At 33.6% G+C, this 22,747-nt stretch overlaps 1 non-coding gene across 1 annotated transcript; it reads right to left on the bottom strand.

Annotated features, from left to right (window-relative positions):
* Window positions 1-22,280: 22,280 nt before the first annotated feature.
* LOC141624613 (small nucleolar RNA R71) lies at window positions 22,281-22,387 on the bottom strand. The gene has a single exon (XR_012534419.1). It is a non-coding gene; the product is annotated as a small nucleolar RNA R71 (small nucleolar RNA).
* Window positions 22,388-22,747: the final 360 nt, after the last annotated feature.

Below are 22,747 nucleotides of genomic sequence, written 5' to 3'. Positions count from 1 at the left end.
GAATGACAATAGATGAACAAGTATAAGACACTTACTACGGCGATTGACACGGAATGAGATGCTAGAACCCACAATCGACAACCTTTGACTTGGAATTGATGAAGATGATTAGAGGATAATGAATGTAGTTTATGTTTTTGGGGAGAAATGATTTTAGAAACTGACGAACGATGATATATAACCTCTAATCATTATAACCAAAATCGCGGAAATAATACCCGTCAGGCCGGATACTCGGTCGAGTAAGGTGTATACTCGGCCGAGTATCCTCTACTCGGTCGAGTATTCACCATGCTCGGCCGAGTATTCCTCAATGAGAACCCAAACAAACTACACTCTTGACACTACTCGGCCGAGTAGGCTCTACTCGGTCGAGTACTTAGCTTATAAAAATCCGTAGTGTTACAATCTTCCCCTCTTAAAAAGAACTTCGTCCCCGAAGTTCCAACCCAACCTATAAAACATGGACACCTAACACCAGCTCCACTAACCACGCTTACTAGATAACATATCCTCTCGATATTGACTCCATAACATTATCGAATAACCACAAAATAATGTTTCCAATCTTGTCTCACTTCCATAACACTCAATAGCACTCAATACCAAGACAATCCACAAAAGAAGATCAACCATCAAAACGGAATGTTACATTCTACCACTCTTAAAAGGAACTTCGTCCTCGAAGTTTACTCACACTCATCAACATCATCATCCAAATTTGCCAAAACTCTCGAACTCATAAATATCATCATCCACTTTTATCAACACTATCGAAAAATTCTCACACTCCTAAACATCGAACTACTACAAGCACAACCATGGCCTTTTAACACTATCAAACACTATATGTACCCATCCATTCCTTATGCTACACCACACTCTACGTCCAATAATATTACGACATGCACAACCCTCAAACGCTCTTTGCCGCATCCTACTCCTCTTAAGACATATGTTACGTCCCCGTAACTCACTAATACTAGATCCTTAGCTATACCTCTCATTATCTTCATCACCACCACATGTGAAAGATACCCGCCTATAATCTAAACACTTATTATTCCTATATCCAAGGCTCTCTTACTTAAACAGTTCTCATACCTCAACTCATTCTGCACTCCATCTAACTAATACCACACAATCCTGATCATAACAAACACTCTAACTCTTCAACATTACCGCAACACGACATACCTCTCTATATAAGCAATATAAAACTCTTATCGCCGAAAGCATAACTCACGATCCACACTTGTTACGTACACTCATACTAGATCCTCAAGTTCCTTTCTTTCATTACCGCAAGACTCATACATAACTTAACACGACACTAATTACCCAACACCCTACACTCACTGTCTCAACAAAGGATTATGAACCACCTGCATATATCAGATCATCACCACACATGTTCTATGAATCACTTGCCATTACCATGTCTACCAAAGCCTCATCTAGAACAAGATCAAAATTACTGTAACAACCTATCCCAACTATGTCCCATCAACAGAATTTCACTATACCATGACAACAACGAAAACATATACAACTCTCTTTCATATCATACTCTACCCTCATTCCCAAATCCGAAAATCGGTAAGACACATCAACAAACAAAACAACAGTCTACATGTCTAACCAAAACTCACAAGAAACAACAGCAACAAAACAACAATCTGTGCATAACTGGTCTATACTTTCGAAACTCAAATCGTAACCACCTCGTATACTCCACCACAACCAGTGACGACATCGCAACACCGCCACCAACAGCCGCACCGCAGCGCGAAAATGCCCGCATCACAACACGAAGTACCGTGCCCGGATCACCACCCGAGGCACAACAACCACATCGATAAACATTACACCCACATATAATTTACACAAACACTGACTCAGTATAACTCTCCGGACAAGAAAACTTACTCAAAACTGCTTTACTCGATCATAACACAACATTTTATACGGAATAAACATACAAGAATCTCATGAACATCATCCTTACCATTTCACGGAATAAACATGTATCATCAATACACATACAATTTTAACTATCCATGCCAGATCAATCAAATTATTACCTTTTGAACCTCATTCCATTAGTATACCGTACCCAACATAAATTACAAAACATTCATATAACAACATTATAATTATCACACCATACCACTTCTTGTGAGATCAGAACCTCACACAAACATTTACACATATCATAGACCCGTAATCACATCCAACTAGTCAATCCTGATCACGTAAGTTACCACTTGACAATGAATATCTCTTATCCCACTTAACTCAGGTGCCCTTCCTAACATATCTTCTCTTACACACAATTATCACCCCTCCAAATGTAGCCATAACATCGACTCCAACTTCCAAATGAACACCTCGTATATCCACATCTTATACTTCCTCACAATCAAACATACTAACCACCTCCACAAAATCAACCTCATTAGAACAACTAACTTCCCCAAAGTAACATCATCCTCAGCCACTAGTGACACTACTATAACACCAACATCCTTCATGTGACTACTCTCTTACTATCACTTCTTAATATAACAATCTGTTTCCTCTCTTTGGTTATCATCCCAAATAACAAACATTCAATCCATCAACACAATTTACCTCAACATTATTCCCAATTCTATCCTTTATCATATCGTTACCTAACTCTCCACCAAAATCTCAGATCGTGCAAACAATCTACAAGCTTCTTATTCCCTTAATATCTCGAAACCCACGGCTATCATGTCGTCCTGCTCTCCTATATAACCATTAACTCACACTCTCTAGTGAGGCTATCGTACATTTCCATAATTTCCTACCTTCATGCTCCTTAACTCCGGTCAACGTTCTCTCAACTTCCATCCATCCATTTCCCCCCCTTTTTACTCAATGATACCAATTAATAATTCATCTCCTTTCTCTTTCTACCTAACTTTTAGTAAACTGTTTATTTTCTCATAGCTCCACAACTCTAATTCCATTAATTCATATCAATATCTTATCATTCTTCTTATCATTTATCCTCTCTCATCTTGTTTCTCACTCACCCTTGCCACCATCAACTCCACACTCTACAGTTACTCTTCAATTAGTCGTATCTCCCTTTCGTATCTCTAGAAAACCAAAAATTAATCTCATACCGTTAATCGCCCAAAGAATTACACACTAGGCTCACCTCTTGATATTCCAAATTCCCAAACTTGGTCACTATCTACAAATCCACGTCGCGACATAACTCTATCTAAGTTCACTATATACCCCTCTTCTCCATCCCTCTAAAGCAACCTTTCATTACATATATCCTTAAGCAACACAATGCTAACCGTCTCCCTCTATAAGTCCTTACACATCCCGAAATGTCACTATTCGTATCCCTCATCTCAATCTTTCATTCTCACGTTTCTTTAAACTCACATTACTTTTGCCCATATATACTTACTTTGATATTACTCAACACACGACTATATCCCTAACCATATCTCACAAAACATGCTATTTACCTCGACTAGCTCATCATTCTTCCCTTTCCTTTTTCCACTATTTCTCACAACCACATTAACACATGTCTTCCTTATCCAACACTTATCTCTCATAAGCCATAATTCTCCATGTCATAACTTCGGGTAACTTACGTATCAAGACCGTCTCACATATAAAAGAATGCGTTAAGATTCAAAACATACATGTGTATATACCCTACGACTCAAAACAATGTAAAAACATAGCCACCGGCTCAAAACAAAAGTAAGAACATAGCCACCGACTCAAAATGGCCGCCCAATGAGGTACTCGGTCGAGTACATAACATACTAGGTCGAGTACAAGGTACTCGGTCGAGTAACTATATTACTCGGTCGAGTTTTCGACTCCAGAAGCAAACTCAATTGTCGCAGAAGGATTACTCGGTCGAGTATTGGGAATACTCGGCCGAGGAGACCTTACTCGGTCGAGTATGAGACTACTCGGCCGAGTTCACGACTCCAGACGCTAAACAGTATTATCACAGAGAGATTACTCGGCCGAATATGGAATACTCGGTCGAGTATAAAAGATACTCGGCCGAGTAGGGACTACTCGGTCGAGTATCGGCCAGTGATTCTCAAGACCGTCCAGTTTTCGTAAAACAGTCATATCTCACTCGTTACTTGGTCATTTTGGGCGTGTGACCTATCGTTAGAATCGTAAGAGGACAAGCTATCACCTCAACTTGGAATCACAGCAATATCATTTCTAGAACTCGACTTATGACAGTTTTAAGACAACCCTTCCAAAATCGGTTTGTATACAAATCAAAATTTCTTATCAAAACAACTTAAACATGCATAAAACAAACATTAACGACCCAATACTTCTAAAACCAGTACATAGTTGAACATTTATCATATTCACATTAAAATTAAACATGAAATTTACATATATAGACGCATGACCTTAATCACATGCTTCTACCAACAATCAAGCATTGACACCATCATGTTCATATGCATATGTACCACTACCATACTTCATGCTCAACATTGCATTAAACAGGTAACATGATCACATTCTTCAGGCTCAATATCAATCAAATACGAATTCACAATTCACCCTTCATATTTTACCATGCTCCAACACTTAACATGTCAACATATTCATGCTCAAAGTTTAACATCAACAATCCTCGATACATCTTTCAACAACTATCACATTCCACTTCTTTCATCATTTAATCCAACCATGCACAAGATTCAAACTATAGATATGAAACACACATAACTCAAACATACAACAGTTTCCCCCCATGTGACCGGCTTGAGATCGTAAGGGCCTTAGTGCGACTCTGGGACGTCTCCCAAGTCTTTGCGGTAGCTCCAAACAACTCTCCCGGGTTCATTTTATTTAGACTCCCTAAGTTCATTGAGTTCATTAGTTTTAGGTGCCTAATCGTCGGCTCGATACCACTTTGTAACACCCCCTCATACCAAGGTACCTTACCAAGGACTACCCTAGCATGAAAGGCTGTTACCATCTCGGTTTCCCGAGGTTAGTATACCAAAGTTACAAATTCCAAACAACATTTATTAAAGTATAAAAGTTAAAGATTACATTATCTCTGACCAACTCAAACTAAATGTACAAGGTCTCAATACAAATGAAATCCAAGACATCTAAACTCATAACAACGGAAGCTAGACTTGACGTGATGACTCCCCATGACTGTCCCATAGCTAAACATCTCGCATTACACTGTCACAATCGCTCACCATCCCCGAATGGATCACCGCAGTTTTACAAAACAACAACACGGGGTCGAATTACTCAATCAATATAAGACAACAACAATACAACCAAATGATCATCGATCTCACACGAGAATCGACTACACACCGAAGTGTGTAGCCCCGCCATTACCCATCGCAACAGTAATCCTCGCGCCAGATGGGTGACCGCAGCCCATCCCCACCTAGTCCGGCTCATCAACGAGCGACTAACAATCCCTGTCCCTTAATGTGCACATCCCCTCCCGTGACGGGTTCCACGGAGGGCGAACTAGGGTGTGAAGCCACTCCCGCAAGTGACTCCACCACAATCACACACACAAGATCACAAAATGTCACAACACCACAATCGTCACAAAGACAACCACACCAATACCGTCACCACAACACCCAACCTCCGATGATCAGCAGATAACAACAATTATAAAACATATGCAATCTCAATCAATTAACAGTACTGAGTAGGAGAAACCCTACCTTTTCGCAATCCGCTACGTTGCAATCAATCATACAAATGCACAACTAGTAACACATCATCACCTACAACAGCGATAATCAACAATCAACGACATATGATGACCAAAACCCTAAATCCCCAAATTAACCAAATTAGGGTTTGTTAACTTATAAGAATGACAATAGATGAACAAGTATAAGACACTTACTACGGCGATTGACACGGAATGAGATGCTAGAACCCACAATCAACAACCTTTGACTTGGAATTGATGAAGATGATTAGAGGATAATGAATGTAGTTTATGTTTTTGGGGAGAAATGATTTTAGAAACTGACGAACGATGATATATAACCTCTAATCATTATAACCAAAATCGCGAAATAATACCCGTCAAATGGATACTCGGTCGAGTAAGGTGTATACTCGGCCGAGTATCCTCTACTCGGTCGAGTATTCACCATACTCGGCGAGTATTCCTCAAATAGAACCCAAACAAACTACACTCCTGACACTACTCGGCCGAGTAGGCTCTACTCGGTCGAGTACTTAGCTTATAAAAATCCGTAGTGTTACAATCATTCCCTTCCTCTTTCTCCTCCTCATTCCTTTCTCCTTCATTTTCCTCTTATAGCTCGCATCCTTTCCCAGTTTCCCTTGTACATGCCTCCTCCTCTTTCACTCATTTTCTTCTCACTTCCCCCCTCGCACCGTTCTCTCTCTATTTTCTCTTTAACATTGTCGCCTCCTCTTCCTCCCTCTAATCACCCTCCATGCCCCCCTTCTTACTCGTCCTCCCTCTTTCATTTCTCCTTCTCCTTCACTTGCTCTTATATAATGTCTCCTCCTATTTGTCCTCGTATTAATCCTTCATATCTTCCTCTTCCCCCTTCTTCCTCTTTCCCCTTGTTCTTATCGTTTGCATCCTTCCATTTCCCTTTACCTTCTCTTATTACCCCTTACTCTTTTTCTCAACCTCCATCCCTTTCCCCTTCCTCGTCCCTTATGTCTTTCATGTACACCATCCTCATTTTATATATCCTCAATTCCCCCTCCTCCTCCACTTCTCCTTATATTACAACTCCTCATATTTTTCCTCGTATTAATCCTAGAGAAACTCTCGTCCATGATTAGGTCGTCCTACTACACATGCTTTGTCTAATTCAATTCCGTGCCTCTCGACTTTTAGAATGAATGAACAAACTTAATCAATGAATAAGGCCTTTAAACATAGATTAAACGTGACGATGCAAACATGTGATAGAAACAATTTATCAATTTAACTTAGCCTCATTTTAACATTTACAATTTACTTAGTCATGCATGGTTTCCCTTACTCCTTGGACAAATGCAACTATTCTAACATGGTGGAAATGTAAACTAAACTAATGCTAAATGAAATGATAAATAACATAATGAAAATAGAATAAGAATTACCTTGAATGGAAATGGAAATGGAAATGGAAATAGAAGAACAATGAATCTAGAACAAACTTGAAATGTAACTTGGAATTAAACTTGAAATGGAATTGTAATGTAATTGCTAAAAAGAAATGTAAACAAACTAAATTAAACTAAGCTAACCTAAGCTAACTACTAAAATTTAGAGAGAATTTAGATGGAAAAATATGTGTAAGAGTTGTGTAAATGTGTGTGATTAGCACCCCTTATATAGAAAATAAGAGAGCAAAATTTGTAGAGAGATCCAAAATGGCATCCTAAGCACACTCTTAATTTTCCTTCAATTCTTGAGTAATTGCCAAAAGGAATCCCATGCAAATTCTTAATGTCTCTTTAATCACATGGTTAAATGTGATATTAGCATCCAAAGCTTCTTAGCATCCAATATTTTCCACCATAATTTGAACTTTGAATTTGGGCTTGACTTGCATATTGACTTTGCTTGCATTTTCATATTGATCCAACACTTTCTTCATGCAAAATCCATGCACTTCCAACACCTAGTCCAATCTTGCTCTCATACTTATACTTGCTTCTAGTGTTGGCACATTTTATAGTACTTTAGCTCATTTTCCTACAAAACACACTTGAGCACACAATTGCACTAGAAACACAATATTAGCTTAAAAACACTTTGATAAGTGCTAAATGATATGAAAAATCAAACTAATATAAGGGGTTAAAATGTATAAAATATACACTTATCATTATATTATATCATATCTTTCATTTCATCTCGCATGGCTTATCGTTATTTAAGAGAGGAACTTGGCATTGTGGAATTATATACCTGGCAATCATATTTATATTGTGTTGCTGCAAATTATTTTATTGAGACGAGACGAGATGAGATGAGATTTGATAGGCCAGGCACGGGGATGTTGAAGGGCCGTGGACCTTGGTTTGGATAGGACAAGCAGGACACGGTGTAAGGAGTTAGTTCTGCACCTGGCATGGCTAGTCCACATGGTGTGGTTGAGCTTGGGCTGAGAGCCTCGGCAACAGACTACTTGTGATTTATCATTGAGACAGTGACATTGTGACTTCGTATTCATTTCATTATTTATTTTATACTATTCACATGTTGTCCATTTATTTATTATAGATCATGAGGTTGACTTGTTTTGGGTGTTGTGTGTCTTAAATGTCTGTTTCCGTTATGGGAACAGATTGATACAGGTAAAGATGCTGTTTGTTTGCTGGGACGGGGCGTGTGAGCTAGATTCGAGTCATCACCTTTAGTCTTTCGCCTGACTTAAACATTATTCATTAGTATTCACTCTTATTGGTTGTAAACTATTTAAACCAGCTCCTTATTCTTTTATTGGCACATTTAGGCAGCGAGTATTGTAAGTCCAATGCGGACATTTATTTATCATTTCTTTCTATTTAAATTACCTTGAATCGTTTGTTTCTATACTATTTACCTCAGTCAACTGAGATGGTAACACCGTCTTTTATCTGAGATGTCTAACTCAAGGCTCTTAGATAAGCGAGGGTGTTACAACACTGTATATCATAATTCAAGTCGTGTTTGACGGTAAACTGGTAGTAATCCTTGTTTGATGGTAAACTGGTAGTAATCCTGAAACACTGAACTCGTGGAGTTCATTTAAAAATGCCTCCTTTTGTAGTAAGGGTCACTATTATATCATAATTATATCACTTGCACAAAGACTACATTTGTATAGTGAAGATGTCAATTCTATCTAAGTATATACTCCTCTGACCATCACCTGCACAAAGAATACACAGGTACGGGTATGGGTCTTATATGACCCTACCCACTCGCCATCCCTATTCCTACCCATACAACACCCAACCTCACCCTATCCATCACCCACAAGGCCACCATTGCATCAACACATTCACCCCGATCCTAACTCATCCTACCCTCTCCATGGTTTTAAGGATTTCTTGATCATGTAGCTCATTTAATCATTAAAGATGGAGGGTGGTACGGAGAAATGCACGGTAAAGCATTCCTTTCAATTTCAATAATAGATTATATAGACTATGACCCTATTGACGACAACATGTCCACATTGTATGACGACCCTTCTTGTGGTTGGACTTTAAAGCTCATTAAATCAAACATTTAACACAGTTGATGATGAAGGGCCAAAAAATGAGAAATCGAGAGCATAGATCGATGGTACAACACTACATGGTACTTCCTTTCTCCCGTCATTTGTTTACCATTAAGTAAAATAGTGCCACGATAAATATAAGAAGTAAATAAACGACTGAAGAAAGAGTACTATTTTATGGGCATATTTTACCTTGTTAATGTCACGGAGTTTTACCTATAAACCACGAATAATGATCATAATGTAGAAAATGGAGCAATCCTAGTGAAACAAACACCTTCAAGGATTTCTTTTATTTGCATATTCTTAATCTTAACCATGATGGTTTCAAACGCATGCCTTTATCGTGATACCGATAATCGACACATTCAGAACAACTTATTAAGTAAATATTCACCTTCAAAAGTGCACCATATTCCGTCTTGTTCTGAGCAACAGGAACTCAGGGAATTCGATCTAACCAGCGCAATGATCACATTGGAGATACTCGTGTGCCAGCTGAAAATCAGAGAAATCGGGATTAAGAGTTAACATTTTGGGAAATACTTAGTCTTGGGAAATCATATACTTATTATAAACTAAAATTTTCAAGCCGAAGCTACCTCTCAATTTCGATGCTCTTTAAATGTAACTTCTGCTAACTACAGCATTTCTGAGCAGACCTTCAAACCTCATGAGTGTTATGAAGTCCATCATTAGAAGCCGCTTGTTAGCTCCTAAAACAAATATATCAAAATCAAAGAACCTGCAACATTTATGAAGTTCAAGGAGTCATTATGAAAACTCTTATCCCTCTTAACCCAACTCAATATTTCATAATTGAGCTTATTATCCTAATTAATAACCACAACCCCCATATAAACCATCCCTTTACTTCTCAATTCATCTATCTTGCACTATCAGCACCCACCTCATCCATCCCCTCTCGTCCGACCACAACCAGCAACTCAAACTCATCATTGACAATAATCCGTCGCCAGCGTTGGTTTAGATAACTTACATTGCCTGTTAGCCGTCAACAACCTCTTAGTCATTTAAAAAATAGTAGGTGTATCTAAACGATGAGAGCATGTGGTCAAACGCAAAGAGAGAAAAATAAAAATAAAAATAAAAATTTACGAATAACATCAATAAACTATACTACTAACTTTGACCTAGTTTTTAGAGTTACGTTTCTCATACAAATATGTAATGATGCTCAAATAGCCATGTTAAAAAAATGACATTTAATGTTGCCCAGAAGATCCGTAATTGTCACCAGTATGGAAAGAGGAAAGAGGTAGTCATTGCGATTTTTCATCATTTCCACCTTCCACCACCATTCTCCTCCATTTTTTAGTTCATTAGAGCTCTATTACTCCGCTAATACTTACTCTCATCCCAAGAGACCCTTAAAGAGCAATAGGCCAGCAAATGAGTGAAAGAAATGTCATAAAACAATCCCAGCACACTAAAAAATCAGCATCCAATGCGCATTTGGTTCTCTCTACACCAAAAAAACCAGTTTCAGTGAAACCAGACCAAGACTTAGTGAAATTTTGCAGATACTATATTATTTAATGGAGAACTAGTTTTGACACCCGTGAAACTCACGGGATGCTAATAGTTTTTTATATTGATTTTCAAGGATTTGAATAAGAAAATGGCATTGGGAGAGAAAATTCTGGAGTTTAAATTGTATTATGTTCAATTTTTCAATAATTATGGATGTAAATATGAGATCAACAACTCTAAATATATGCAACGGAAATAAAATTATGAACTTGATTTCAATACAAAAATTGTACTCCATACTCCATAGTAAACTCTTAAAATAATATTGAAAATAAGAAATGACGTAGTATGTATTAAAAAAGAACAATAACAATAACACAAGATTAAGAAAAGTATGAAACAATTCTTGGAATCATGTACTTAACCTTGTCTAAATTTTTAACGAAGCTGGGAGGGCCCGTGTGAAATCATTTACTTCTAAAGATTGAATATATTTGTTAGTCGATCAAGTGATAACAAAGACATGCAAAATAAGATATACAAAGTACGAATATAAAATAAAGATATTAGTTATTCATTTTTTTTACGTTGATTACTATGGACATTTATCCCGCCAAAATAAAACTGTTATAGAGAACGTGTCAATTGAGGACAGGAATTGGGGGAGAAAAACGAAAGTAAAAATTTGATTAACATACATTAATAGAGAGCAAGTTACCCTCACATTATTCACAATGACTCTGCATTTTTCAAACAATACATTGGTTAGAAATAAAATTTTGATAGCCATGATGAACATTGTAAAGGGGATCAAATAAGCAAGTAAGGGAAAAATTAGTCACCAAAAAATCATATGAATATAAATAATAATAGCATTGAGAATGGACGAATAAAATATACACGCCCATAGGGTTTTTGTGTTCAATATAATAGTTTATATAGTCTTTAATCGACCATTAATATCAATGGGACTCTTGATTTTTCTTTGTAATACATTGACTGTATATTTATTTTCCCATATATTTCTTTTACTTGACGGTTTGTGAACCACCAAGGAAATCTATAAAATATAATTAAAAGGCTACCCTAAAATGACAAATAAACGCCACCTAGACAAAGTCACGTAGGATCCAAAAAGCCACCTAGATTAAAATTTAATGTGACGTGGCATATTTAAATGTGATGTTGCATATTTTTAATGTGACGTGGTGAATTAATGTGACATGAATTATCAATTTATTATTACATGACATTAATTTAAATCATTTATCTATAAATTAATTTAATTCACTTATATCTATAATATTAAAGGATATTATCATTATTCTTAAATTAATTTTGTATATTAAATATATTGTCTTCCAAAATTTATATAACCCTTACAAATTTACATCAAATTTCATAATTTATAATTAATATTGACATTTTAATTGAAACTTTTGTAATAAAACATGTTAATAAATTTCATAATTTATAATTAAAATTTTAATTTTAATTTATTTTTTGTAATAAACATATTAAGGAATTAATTAAACCTCTTCATATTACTAAACACTCATAATTATTAACATTTTCCTATTTAATTCATTGTTTTTAAAAATTTTGTAATAAAACCTGATAATAAATTAATTAAACCTCTTCATCTTACTGAACACCCACCATTATTAACATTTTCCTATTTAATTTATTTTTTTAAATTAAACATGGTAATAAATTGATTAAAACTCTTCATAATACTTAACACATACCAAATTAATTAAAAGTTTTTCCTATTTAATTAATTTTTGTAATATAGCATGTTAATAATTTTATTAAAACTCCTTATATTACTCAACACCCATAATTTTCATTAACATTTTGTCCTATTTAATTCTTCTCTTTAGGTGCTCGCCAATCAATTATCTAATTTAATAATACCACAAAATAAATTAAAATATGGGAATTTATGGTTGTGTAATGACTATAATACCTATACTAGTTTATATTCACTTTTTTTTATTTAAAATATTCTCATTTGTCATGAGTTTCTAAGTTGTGAATTGTATTTTATGGTTTAATTTATTTATTTGATTATATTGATTATATTGAGTATTATTGTCGAGTATTATTGTTGAGTATTGTTGTTGTTGTTGTTGTTGTTATTGTTGTTGTTGTTGTTGCTGTTGATGTGTCCAATAAAGTATATTTTAATTTGTTATGTTATTGGTTTTATGAATCGTTTGCTTTATATCTGAATTCATGTTTTCCAGTTGGTTTAATTTAAGTGACTTACATGTGACAATGTTTTGATTCGTTTATCAAGTTTTTGCCAGGTTTATGTTTTATCTTTTGGTCAATATATTTTTTATATAACTTTAAAGCACCATGAAACATATGTGAATGCAGATAATTAAGGCAAACCATCACGTGGGTAATCTGAAGAGGGAAGAAATACAAAGGGCACGAAACTGAGGTAAAATTAAAGGTAAAAAAAAGTAAGGTAGAAACTGATAAGTAATGGATGATTGTTGATTTCAAAATAGAAGTCTTATAATTATTTTTTTAATTTGTTATTAAACGTATATTGTGGTGTAATTTTACTATTATACTTTCCCGATCAACCTATTTGAATTTGTATTTTTGTATTCACGAGTATAATCATCTCTAACATATATTTTTCTTTTTCATTTTATATGAACTATTATCAAGGCATGTAATTAAAGGAAGCGAAAGTGAACCTTCGGGTAAATATTAAATAGTATGATTTCTAAATTCTACTTCGTATGTTTTTAAGTTTATGTGTTTTTTTTTGTCAAAACAGGAATAATACATAAAACTTACTTTCATAATTTCCTAGAAAAAAAAAAACCTACTCTCATAATTAATGGTAAATAAATAAGTACAAATAATTGAATGAAAAATTTTTAAAATTTCACAATTTACTTTTTGAACCATCATGACTAATTAATCATTTTAATTATGTCATTTCCTCTTCCAATTTAAGTTTTCTCCAACTGCGACCTTTTGATTATTTTTCTATAAAATTTATTTTACTTTTTTAAGTGGTTTATGCTTTTTTAACCATTATAAGATGATCGTTGATCTCAAAATAGAGATCTTATAATATTTCTTTAAATTTGTTATCAAGCGTATATTGTTGTGTAATTTTACTATTATGCTTTCCCGATCAACCTATTTGAATTTGTATTTTTGTATTCATGAGTATAATCATCTCTAGCATATATTTTTCTTTTTCATTTCATATGAACTATTATCAAGGCATGTACTAAAAGAAAGCGTACTAAAAGGAAGCGAAAGTGAACCTTCAGATAAATATTAAATAGTATGGTTTCTAAATTCTAATCCGTATATTTTTAAGTTTATGTGTTTTTTTTTTCAAAACCGGAATAGATTATTGTATAGTCGTTAATACTATTTTTATTTTTATATAGGATCGTGGACATAATTATAACAAGAGATGGATCAAATTCTTGAAATAGTAATAAGGAACTTAAAAAATTTTATGAACCTTTTGGAATTCGGATTTTAGGGAATATAGTTTTTTAGAGTATTGAGCTATTGAAATGAAAATTTAATTCTTAATAAATGGAGCAGATCCAACCATACCATTAAATCGTATCTAATATTTTTCTATCGATATAATAAATATTTTTTCGGGTGTAAATAATATTTGAAGCATGCACATGGGGATAAGATTTCAAAGATATTTTTATGGGAGGGTTGATGAAAATATCTGGAAATAATTTGGAGATGACTATACTGAGGTATTGAGTTTACAACCTTATAAGGCGTGTTATTGAAGATTTTTCCATATGGAATTTATTATATACGGATGGTTTCAACTTTTAATATTTTAAAAACTCACTTTATTATATTGCGGAGTAAAACACACGTATATATAATGAGTCGTCTTTGTCATTGCTCCGTTGTCAAGTTTTTCAAAATTAGTAGCTACCACATTGTCACTTGCCGGATTCGATTTACAAAAATAAACCAAAGCTTTCAAAGAAATAAGGTATTAACTAACTAATTTCTATGTATTTCAAGACTGTATATTTTTAAATGGATCAACAACTAATTGCTCGAACAAATATTAACAATACAATAAAAATATCAAAACTAAAATAAATAAACCCGTAAATTTCACGGGTCACAAACCTAGTTGAAAGATTATTAGGCCCCATGTATTCACTTCCTTATCTCTACTATCAATCCATATGCTTTTAGACTTTTAGTATGAAAGTAAAAGAAAATGCATTATCTATTGCCATGTGACTCAAAATTCTACTCAAATTTAGCCTTTTTATATTATTATATAGATATAACATGTCACCACATATCAGAGATTCATATTATCATTTTGTTTTGCACACAACATAATAAAAAAGGAAACTCCGACAGAAATGAGAGTATTCAAACCAAAAGAAAACTGCAAAGAAGATTCACTATCATTATTTCCAATTTCGTGTAATGTTATTGGTATGAGTATGTCACCCTCCTGTAATTTAAGTACAAACACAAAATAATAACTAAATTAGATTCTAACATTAATTCAAAAGATAACAAGGACAAAAAGCGAAACAATTCATTTAGTTCTCTATGTAAACTTTACCTACTAACCTTTTTAATAAAAACTAGTTTTGTGACCCGTGAGAATCACGGGTTTGATTATTTTTGTTCTTTTTTTTTTTTTTGGCGGTATTGTTCATGAATGCGTTATTCGGCTTGTTTGACTTCTTGCTTATTATCTTGGAGATATGTTGGTAGGATACCTAATCAAGGTAACAAAATAAAGTGCACGAAAGGGTGTACGACAATTTAGTAATTTAAAAAAAAATTGTTAATTAATATATATTCTAAGGGTTAGAATATATAATGTAATATGTCACCAATAATTAGAGATTCATAATACAATTTGATATTGCGATACATCATAATAATAATTAAAAAATGAAAAACCCAACAAAAAAATAAATATCCAAGTTAAAAGAAAATTGCAAAGAAGTTCCATAACCATTATTTCCAGATTTCATGCAATGTGATTGATATGTGAGTATATCATCCTACAACAATTTCAATAAAAACAAAAAAATAATAACTAAGTAAAATTATAACTATTAATTAACTTAAAACATAATAAGAATAAAAAAGTTAAATAACTCATTTGGTTATATACGTATACTTTACCTACCAACTTTTTGGATAAAAATGAAAAATAGAATTGTTGTAATATTTATATAAGGAAATTTTTGTAATAAATTATCTAATTAATTTCAGGAATTTATTTGAGAGAAGAAGAATGGATTGTGAACTAAGGGGGATATACAAAATTATGGTAAAATAAATACAAAGTATAATAATTGTGAGGAAAAACAAAAAGACAATCTATTAAATAAATGAAATAAAAGTTAAATAAATACAGTAGGTAGATTGATAGAAAATTTATGAGAGGAAAATAAAGAGTTTATATTAATTTATTTTTTGTGTTTGCAACTAATATTTTTTATTTTGTTTTTATTTATAAGCATGTAACACATTGTATTTAGAGATTACTTCTAGTTACATAATCAAGTAATTAATATAAGTAAATTATTATTAACCAATAGCAAAATTACACGTGGATTAAAAATTAATGCTTTAAATTGCCTTTTAACTATATTGTATAGATATAGATAGAAGTGGAATGGAGAAGGTCTCATTTAAATTCACCATGAACACAAAATCATAACAAAATTATAAATATAATTATTTTAGTTTTCTTACTAAATATATTGCTAAACAATATAATTTTTTTTTTTTTTACAAAACCTTATCCTTTACATGAAATAATTTCATGAACTAAATACATGGTATTACCACCCTTTTAAAATTCTATTATTAGTGTTTAATTTACTTAAGTATTTACAGAATTTATTTGTAAATTACTTAAAATAAATAAATATTTTCTTTTCCATATATTTTATATTTTTCAAAACCTTATCCTTTACATGAAATAATTTAATGAACTAAATACACGGTATTACCACCCTTTTAAAATTCTATTATTAGTGTTTAATTTCACTTAAGTATTTACAGAATTTGTTTGTAAATTACTTAAATTAAATAAGTATTTTCTTTTCCATGTATTTTATATTTTCCTAAGAAAATATTTTATATGATCTTTAATACTCGATTAATTAGTTCTGTAAAACATCTTCTATATACAACAAAGTTATATTAACAACAATAGTGAATTAGTGCCTTTAAAAAAAAAGTAGTGAATTAGTGACAATACAATTTTTTTTTTTTTCAACTTCATTTATTCTTCTTCGTTCTTAATTTTTTATGTATTTAGTTTTTTTATTTCGAATACATATAATACTACTCAATATGAAATATCTTGAAATTATTAACTTATATTTAATGCGTATTTTTTTATTGTAGTTTTTTTCTGAGTTAATTAAGTTTAAAGCTAATGGAATATGGATGGATTTTTAAAGGAAATAAGTGAATTAAATTAATACAATATAATTATAAATTGATAATCCATGTCATATTAGTTTGCCAAGTCACATTGTTATTGTCTACGTGGCTTTTTTTCATCCCATGTGGCATTGTCTACGTGGCATTTTTAGGCTTAACCTTTTAATAATGTTTTATAGATGAAAATTAGGATTAGTGTGTTAGTTATATATATTAAGATAATTTTTGTAATTAATTTTCGCATTAATTTCAACAATTTATTTGGGGGAAGAAGAAAAGTTTGTGAATGAAAGGGAAGATAAAAAATTATGATAACATAACTACAAAATATAATAATGGTGATTAACAAATATACCATTAAATAAAAGAAGTATATGTTAAATAGATATGATAGATTAATAACCAAAGTTGTGAGTGGAAAATAAAAAGTTCAGCAACTCTCATATAGGACCGTCCTATAGCATAAGACTGGCCCAAAAGGAGAAAAGTCCAAAGTTAACATATAATTACATTCATATTTCAGTTTTATTTTGATTACTCGATATCTTATAATGAATACCGACATATTTAAATATGTAGGTTATCAAGATAAAGTATTATGTTACCAAAATAAACAATTTTTTGACACATTTATTAACTTACTTAGTTGGGCTTTGTGCCATTAGGCTAGTCTTTTGCTAAAAATGGTCCTATAGAACAATTTGTGTAAAAAGTTTGTATTAGTTTATTTTTTGTGTTTGCAACTAATATTTTTTGTACTTATAAGCATGTGACCTATAGCATTTGGAGATGAATTTTAAATGCTACGTGACTTAGTGAGGTACTTAGTCTTGTTTTTTTTATAACATTGTAGCGGAGTTTATTTCCGTAGTGTGATTTTACTCATCACAGTACTTTCCATTTACTTGTCCTTAACTTAATAACTCTAAGAATAATGATGATAAAAATGACATTTTTGTAAGATATTTTAGTATATTTTAGTGTATATGAAAGGGTTAGTTTAATAAATTTAAATTATATAGATTAGTGTCATGTCACAATTAATTTTGCCATGTCATAATAAATTTTTTGTCATGTTAGTATGTTACAATTAATTTTCGCCATGTCACATTAGTTTGATATTTTAGTTTACCCTTTTAATAAGATTTTATAGATTTTGCATTTTCCATTATTTAATGCAGAATGATGCATGTCTGCCATTTCATATGTGAAGAGTAGATGGTTTAAGTTAATGGCCTATTTTAGACATTATGTAAGCAGTTTGGTGACATAAGACCAGTAAGAACCATAAATATCGGGCCATCTCAAAACATACGCTACTATTCTCCCATAATAAGACAACTTTGCATATGCCAATACCCATGGTAGTAATTTGGTTAATGACGTAACATTTTCAACATTAATGAATGCCTTCATTGGCAGTTACCTAACCTAATATACATCTAAAATTTAAGGAACTACGGCGTTTTGACACAACCAATGCAGAAAATAGATCGAAAAGCACATCAAATTCAACATTGAAACATAGTTGCACATAGCAGTTTATGTCCGTTTCAGCCTGAATCGTAACTGGCTAACTTAATAGGTTATGGTAAAAGTACAAAATAGACCTTACTATATAAATGACCAGAAGTGAAAAATGATAAGTAGACCATATTTCAAGACCTGGCCAAATTATTACTAAAGGTAAAGCTTAGGAATTTACTGCAATTTAAATTTTGGAAAAAGGTTTACTTGCATATTATTGGTACAAAAAGGTTTACTTGCACATTATTTAAAGTTTCCTAATATTTAAGAGCGGCATTGACGACATCTTAATTAGTAATGAAAAGAATTCTGCACACTTAATTTACTTGAGATTCTAGTATATAGTAGAATAAGTAGATACCCCCAAGGAATATCTCCAACAAGCATCTAGTCTCCAATTCTCCATCTTTGTCTTCATATGTGAGCACAAAGTCTGATGTTCCATCTAATAGCTTTGACGGTCTTGTTACTTTTGGCATCAAAATTAGTTCTGCATTTAATTCTAGCATTCAAATAAACAAGAAGTAATTACTCTCTAGATACTAAACGGAGCATTTCAAGCTTAAGACAACCAGTTATACTCCATAGTCAAAATCACTTTCTGAAGCTTATTCAGCTAGTTCATGATTTCAATTATTACCCTTGCTGAAATTGCAGTCATTCTTACACATTACGGATTCTCGATAGGCCAGAGTTTCGTGCAACAATTATGTCGAAAATGAATAAAATCAAATTTCAAAAGTTCCAGAAATCAACGAAAATGTGACGAGAACTCACCGTCAGCTGTATTGGTGAACATATCCTCCAAGGCGCAGGCTAAGGACTCGTAATCGGAGTGTGCAGTGAGACCAACCTTCCTTCCAATCGCAACACCTTCCATATTAACTTTGACAAACAATGAACTCTTGTGGGGCAATCTCTGGTTAGAAATGGGATTACCCTTGTCTTGAGCAACATAACCCCATATTTCCCTTTGTTTTCATTAGTAGCAATTGACTTTGGTTGGTTAGCCATGGTACTCATCCTGTATGACAATATAGGTGGCCATCCCACTACTTGACTGCTTCCCATGTTAATCACACACCAACCAAACAACAATAACAGCTTAAAATTCATCATAATAAATCATACACCTCCCCGACCTAGTCATTTGTTTACCTACACCACTTTGGGATGTGTCATTCATTTATCTACCTTTCTATATCGGAAATACTTTTAAATAGTAATTTGATCATCTCCATGTATTATTGTTGATGTGTTCATTTTATATATACTTTTACCCCTCATTTTAGCTCGGTTTTTATTGTATATCATACTTTAATTAGTATATTTGTGAGCTAATCTTGTGTTCTAGGTGTATTGTTTATATTTGTTACATTTTGTAAGAATCTAAGCATTTAGAGGCTTTTTCCTATCACATTAACAAGCACCAAGTTCACTAAGCTAAGTGGAAACAAGATGGACCAAGTATGAAAATGGAAGGTGTGTTTCCAAGCCCATGCAAGAGTGTATGAGACAATGCAAAATGATACTACAGAGAGCCCAATGAGAAGTCCAAATTCATGTGGAAAAGATCAAGCTTAGGATACTCTTTGAAAGCTCTTAAGTTGATAGATTAGGCATTTATCTGGGTGCATTAAGGGACATTTATCACGAACTTTGGATTCCCTCAACATTTAATCGAGGAATTAAGCCAAAAATGCCCGGAATGCTACGCCCCCGATCGGGGCTGGCAAACCCGATCGGGGTTGACCCCCTCTTGCAATTTTACATTATGCCCCTATTTTCTTATAAATAGGGGCCTTAATCCGTCATTAGGGATATCTTATCTTACGCATTTCATACACTATTTCACTCTAGCCTCAAGCAAAACTCTCTCTAAGTTTTCATATTAGTTTCAATATTGTTCAGCTTTTAGTTGATGTTGTTAAACATTTGGTTCTAAGTTATTCAAGCATTTGGTTCTCTTTATTCTCCTTTGCCATTCAAGTTCTATTTCCTTATTTCGGTAATTCTAATTCTTGTTTATCTAGTTTACATTTCCATTTAGTTATCATATAGTTTTATCATTAGTACTTTTATTATATCACATAGGTTAATCTCATATTTTATGTTTTATCATTTAGTTTATATCATTTCTACGATCATGTTTAGCATTTTATTCAACATAGTTTATAACTTACAATTTAATATGAGTAGCTAAATTCCTTTAGACCTTAGTATAGGGGGCAAGGGAAGCCATGCAAAAAATCAAATATGTAAAATGATAAATTAGGTTGATATAAAATTGTCTAATTGTTTCTATCACATATTTGCACCTCAACGTTTAATCTTTGGTTATTGGCCATAATCGTAGATTAAGTTTGTTAATTCATTCTATAAGTCGAGAGCCACGGAATCGAATTAGACTAAGCATGTGTAGTAGGACGACCTAGTCATAAACGAGATTTTCTCTAGGACCCGGTCTATGGTTGACACTAATATCATAAGGTGGGTGTCTCTAAGCCTAACAATTGACAATGTTATTATTACCGAGTTTAACATGAACATATATTTACCTTTGCATGTGTGACCCGACTCCCCTAGACTCCCTTTATCATATAGTTTACATCTTTATAATTATTAATCATCAAACCAACCAACAAACCAAACCAAAACGTAATCAACCTTGATAAGAATCTTTCCATAGCATTTCATAACGCAATTCCTGTCTCCTTGTGTTCGACCCCTATTACTACATTAATTTGTGTCTAGGGTAATTATCTTTGCATAGGTGTACGATAGCCTATCAAATTTTGGCACTGTTGCCGGGGAGCACGGTTTTATTGCGTATTGATTTGTCGATTTTTATCTTGTTTTCTTTTGTCTTAAGGAACACTTGTTCCTTGAGACCGTTACTTATCATTTTTTAGAAATTGTTGTCTTATTCCCAGGTCCTCTCGTAGTGGAGATTTTCTTTCATCGGATTCTGATCCCGAGAAAACCTTTAGGAGAAGATGACGTTTTTAAAAAGAAGTGAAAGAAGCCGCTTCTCCCGTGCAAGTTGAAAGTGCTAGAAAGTCTTACTTGAACGATCTAGAAGCTCTTGAAGAAGAGTAGGTTTCAAGTTCATCATCTCCACCACCACCATCTTCACCTAAAAAGATGGTGAAACTTTCTGATCACTCAAAGCCCACCGCGGCCATGCTTTCGGCCGGTATTACAACTACTCAAATTACCGCACCGGACTTCGAGAATAAGCCGGCTTTCATTAGCCTTGTGGAGAGGAAGCAATTTGGGGGAAGTCCTTTGGAGGATCCCAATTTGCATGTGCAAAATTTCTGCGATTATTCCTCCATGATCCGTCAAACGGGCGTCACTCAAGCCCAAATAAGGAAAATACTTTTCCCTTTCTCTTTAAAGGACAGGGCAAAGTTTTGGATCAATAGCCTTGACCGCACCGCTTTGGGAATCACCAATTGGGAGACATTGGCTCTTGCGCTCTATCAAAAGTTTTTTCCACCGGATAAAACTCAAACTTTGAGGAGCCAAATCACCGGATTCTGTCAACAAGCTCTTGAGAGCTTATATGAGGCTTGGGAGAGGTACAAGTATTTACAAAGACAATTCCCACATCATGGGTTGGACGATTGGTTCCTAGCTATAACATTCTACAATGGATGTCGTGCCGAGTCCCGAAGGATTCTTGATTCCGCCAACAATGGGCGGTTTGACCAAATTGACACCGATATTGCTCATGCCACGATCGAATCTATGGCGATCCATGACGCACAATATGTCAATTCCCGAAGTGTGCCACTCAAAGGTAAAGAAGAATCCTCCGACAATCCCGTCTTGTTAGATCAAATTGCCTTACTCCAACAACAATTGGCGGAACGAGATGCTAGGGATTCTCTTCAACAACTCAACGCCATGTCTTCTACGAGTCAAATCATTGTTTGTGACAGTTGCGGAGGTGCGGGTCATTACACCGCTCATTGCCA

Source organism: Silene latifolia, chromosome X (genome assembly GCF_048544455.1).
Source record: "Silene latifolia isolate original U9 population chromosome X, ASM4854445v1, whole genome shotgun sequence".
In the NCBI taxonomy this organism is placed as follows: domain Eukaryota; kingdom Viridiplantae; phylum Streptophyta; class Magnoliopsida; order Caryophyllales; family Caryophyllaceae; genus Silene; species Silene latifolia.
This window is presented reverse-complemented; position numbering and strand designations above follow the sequence as displayed.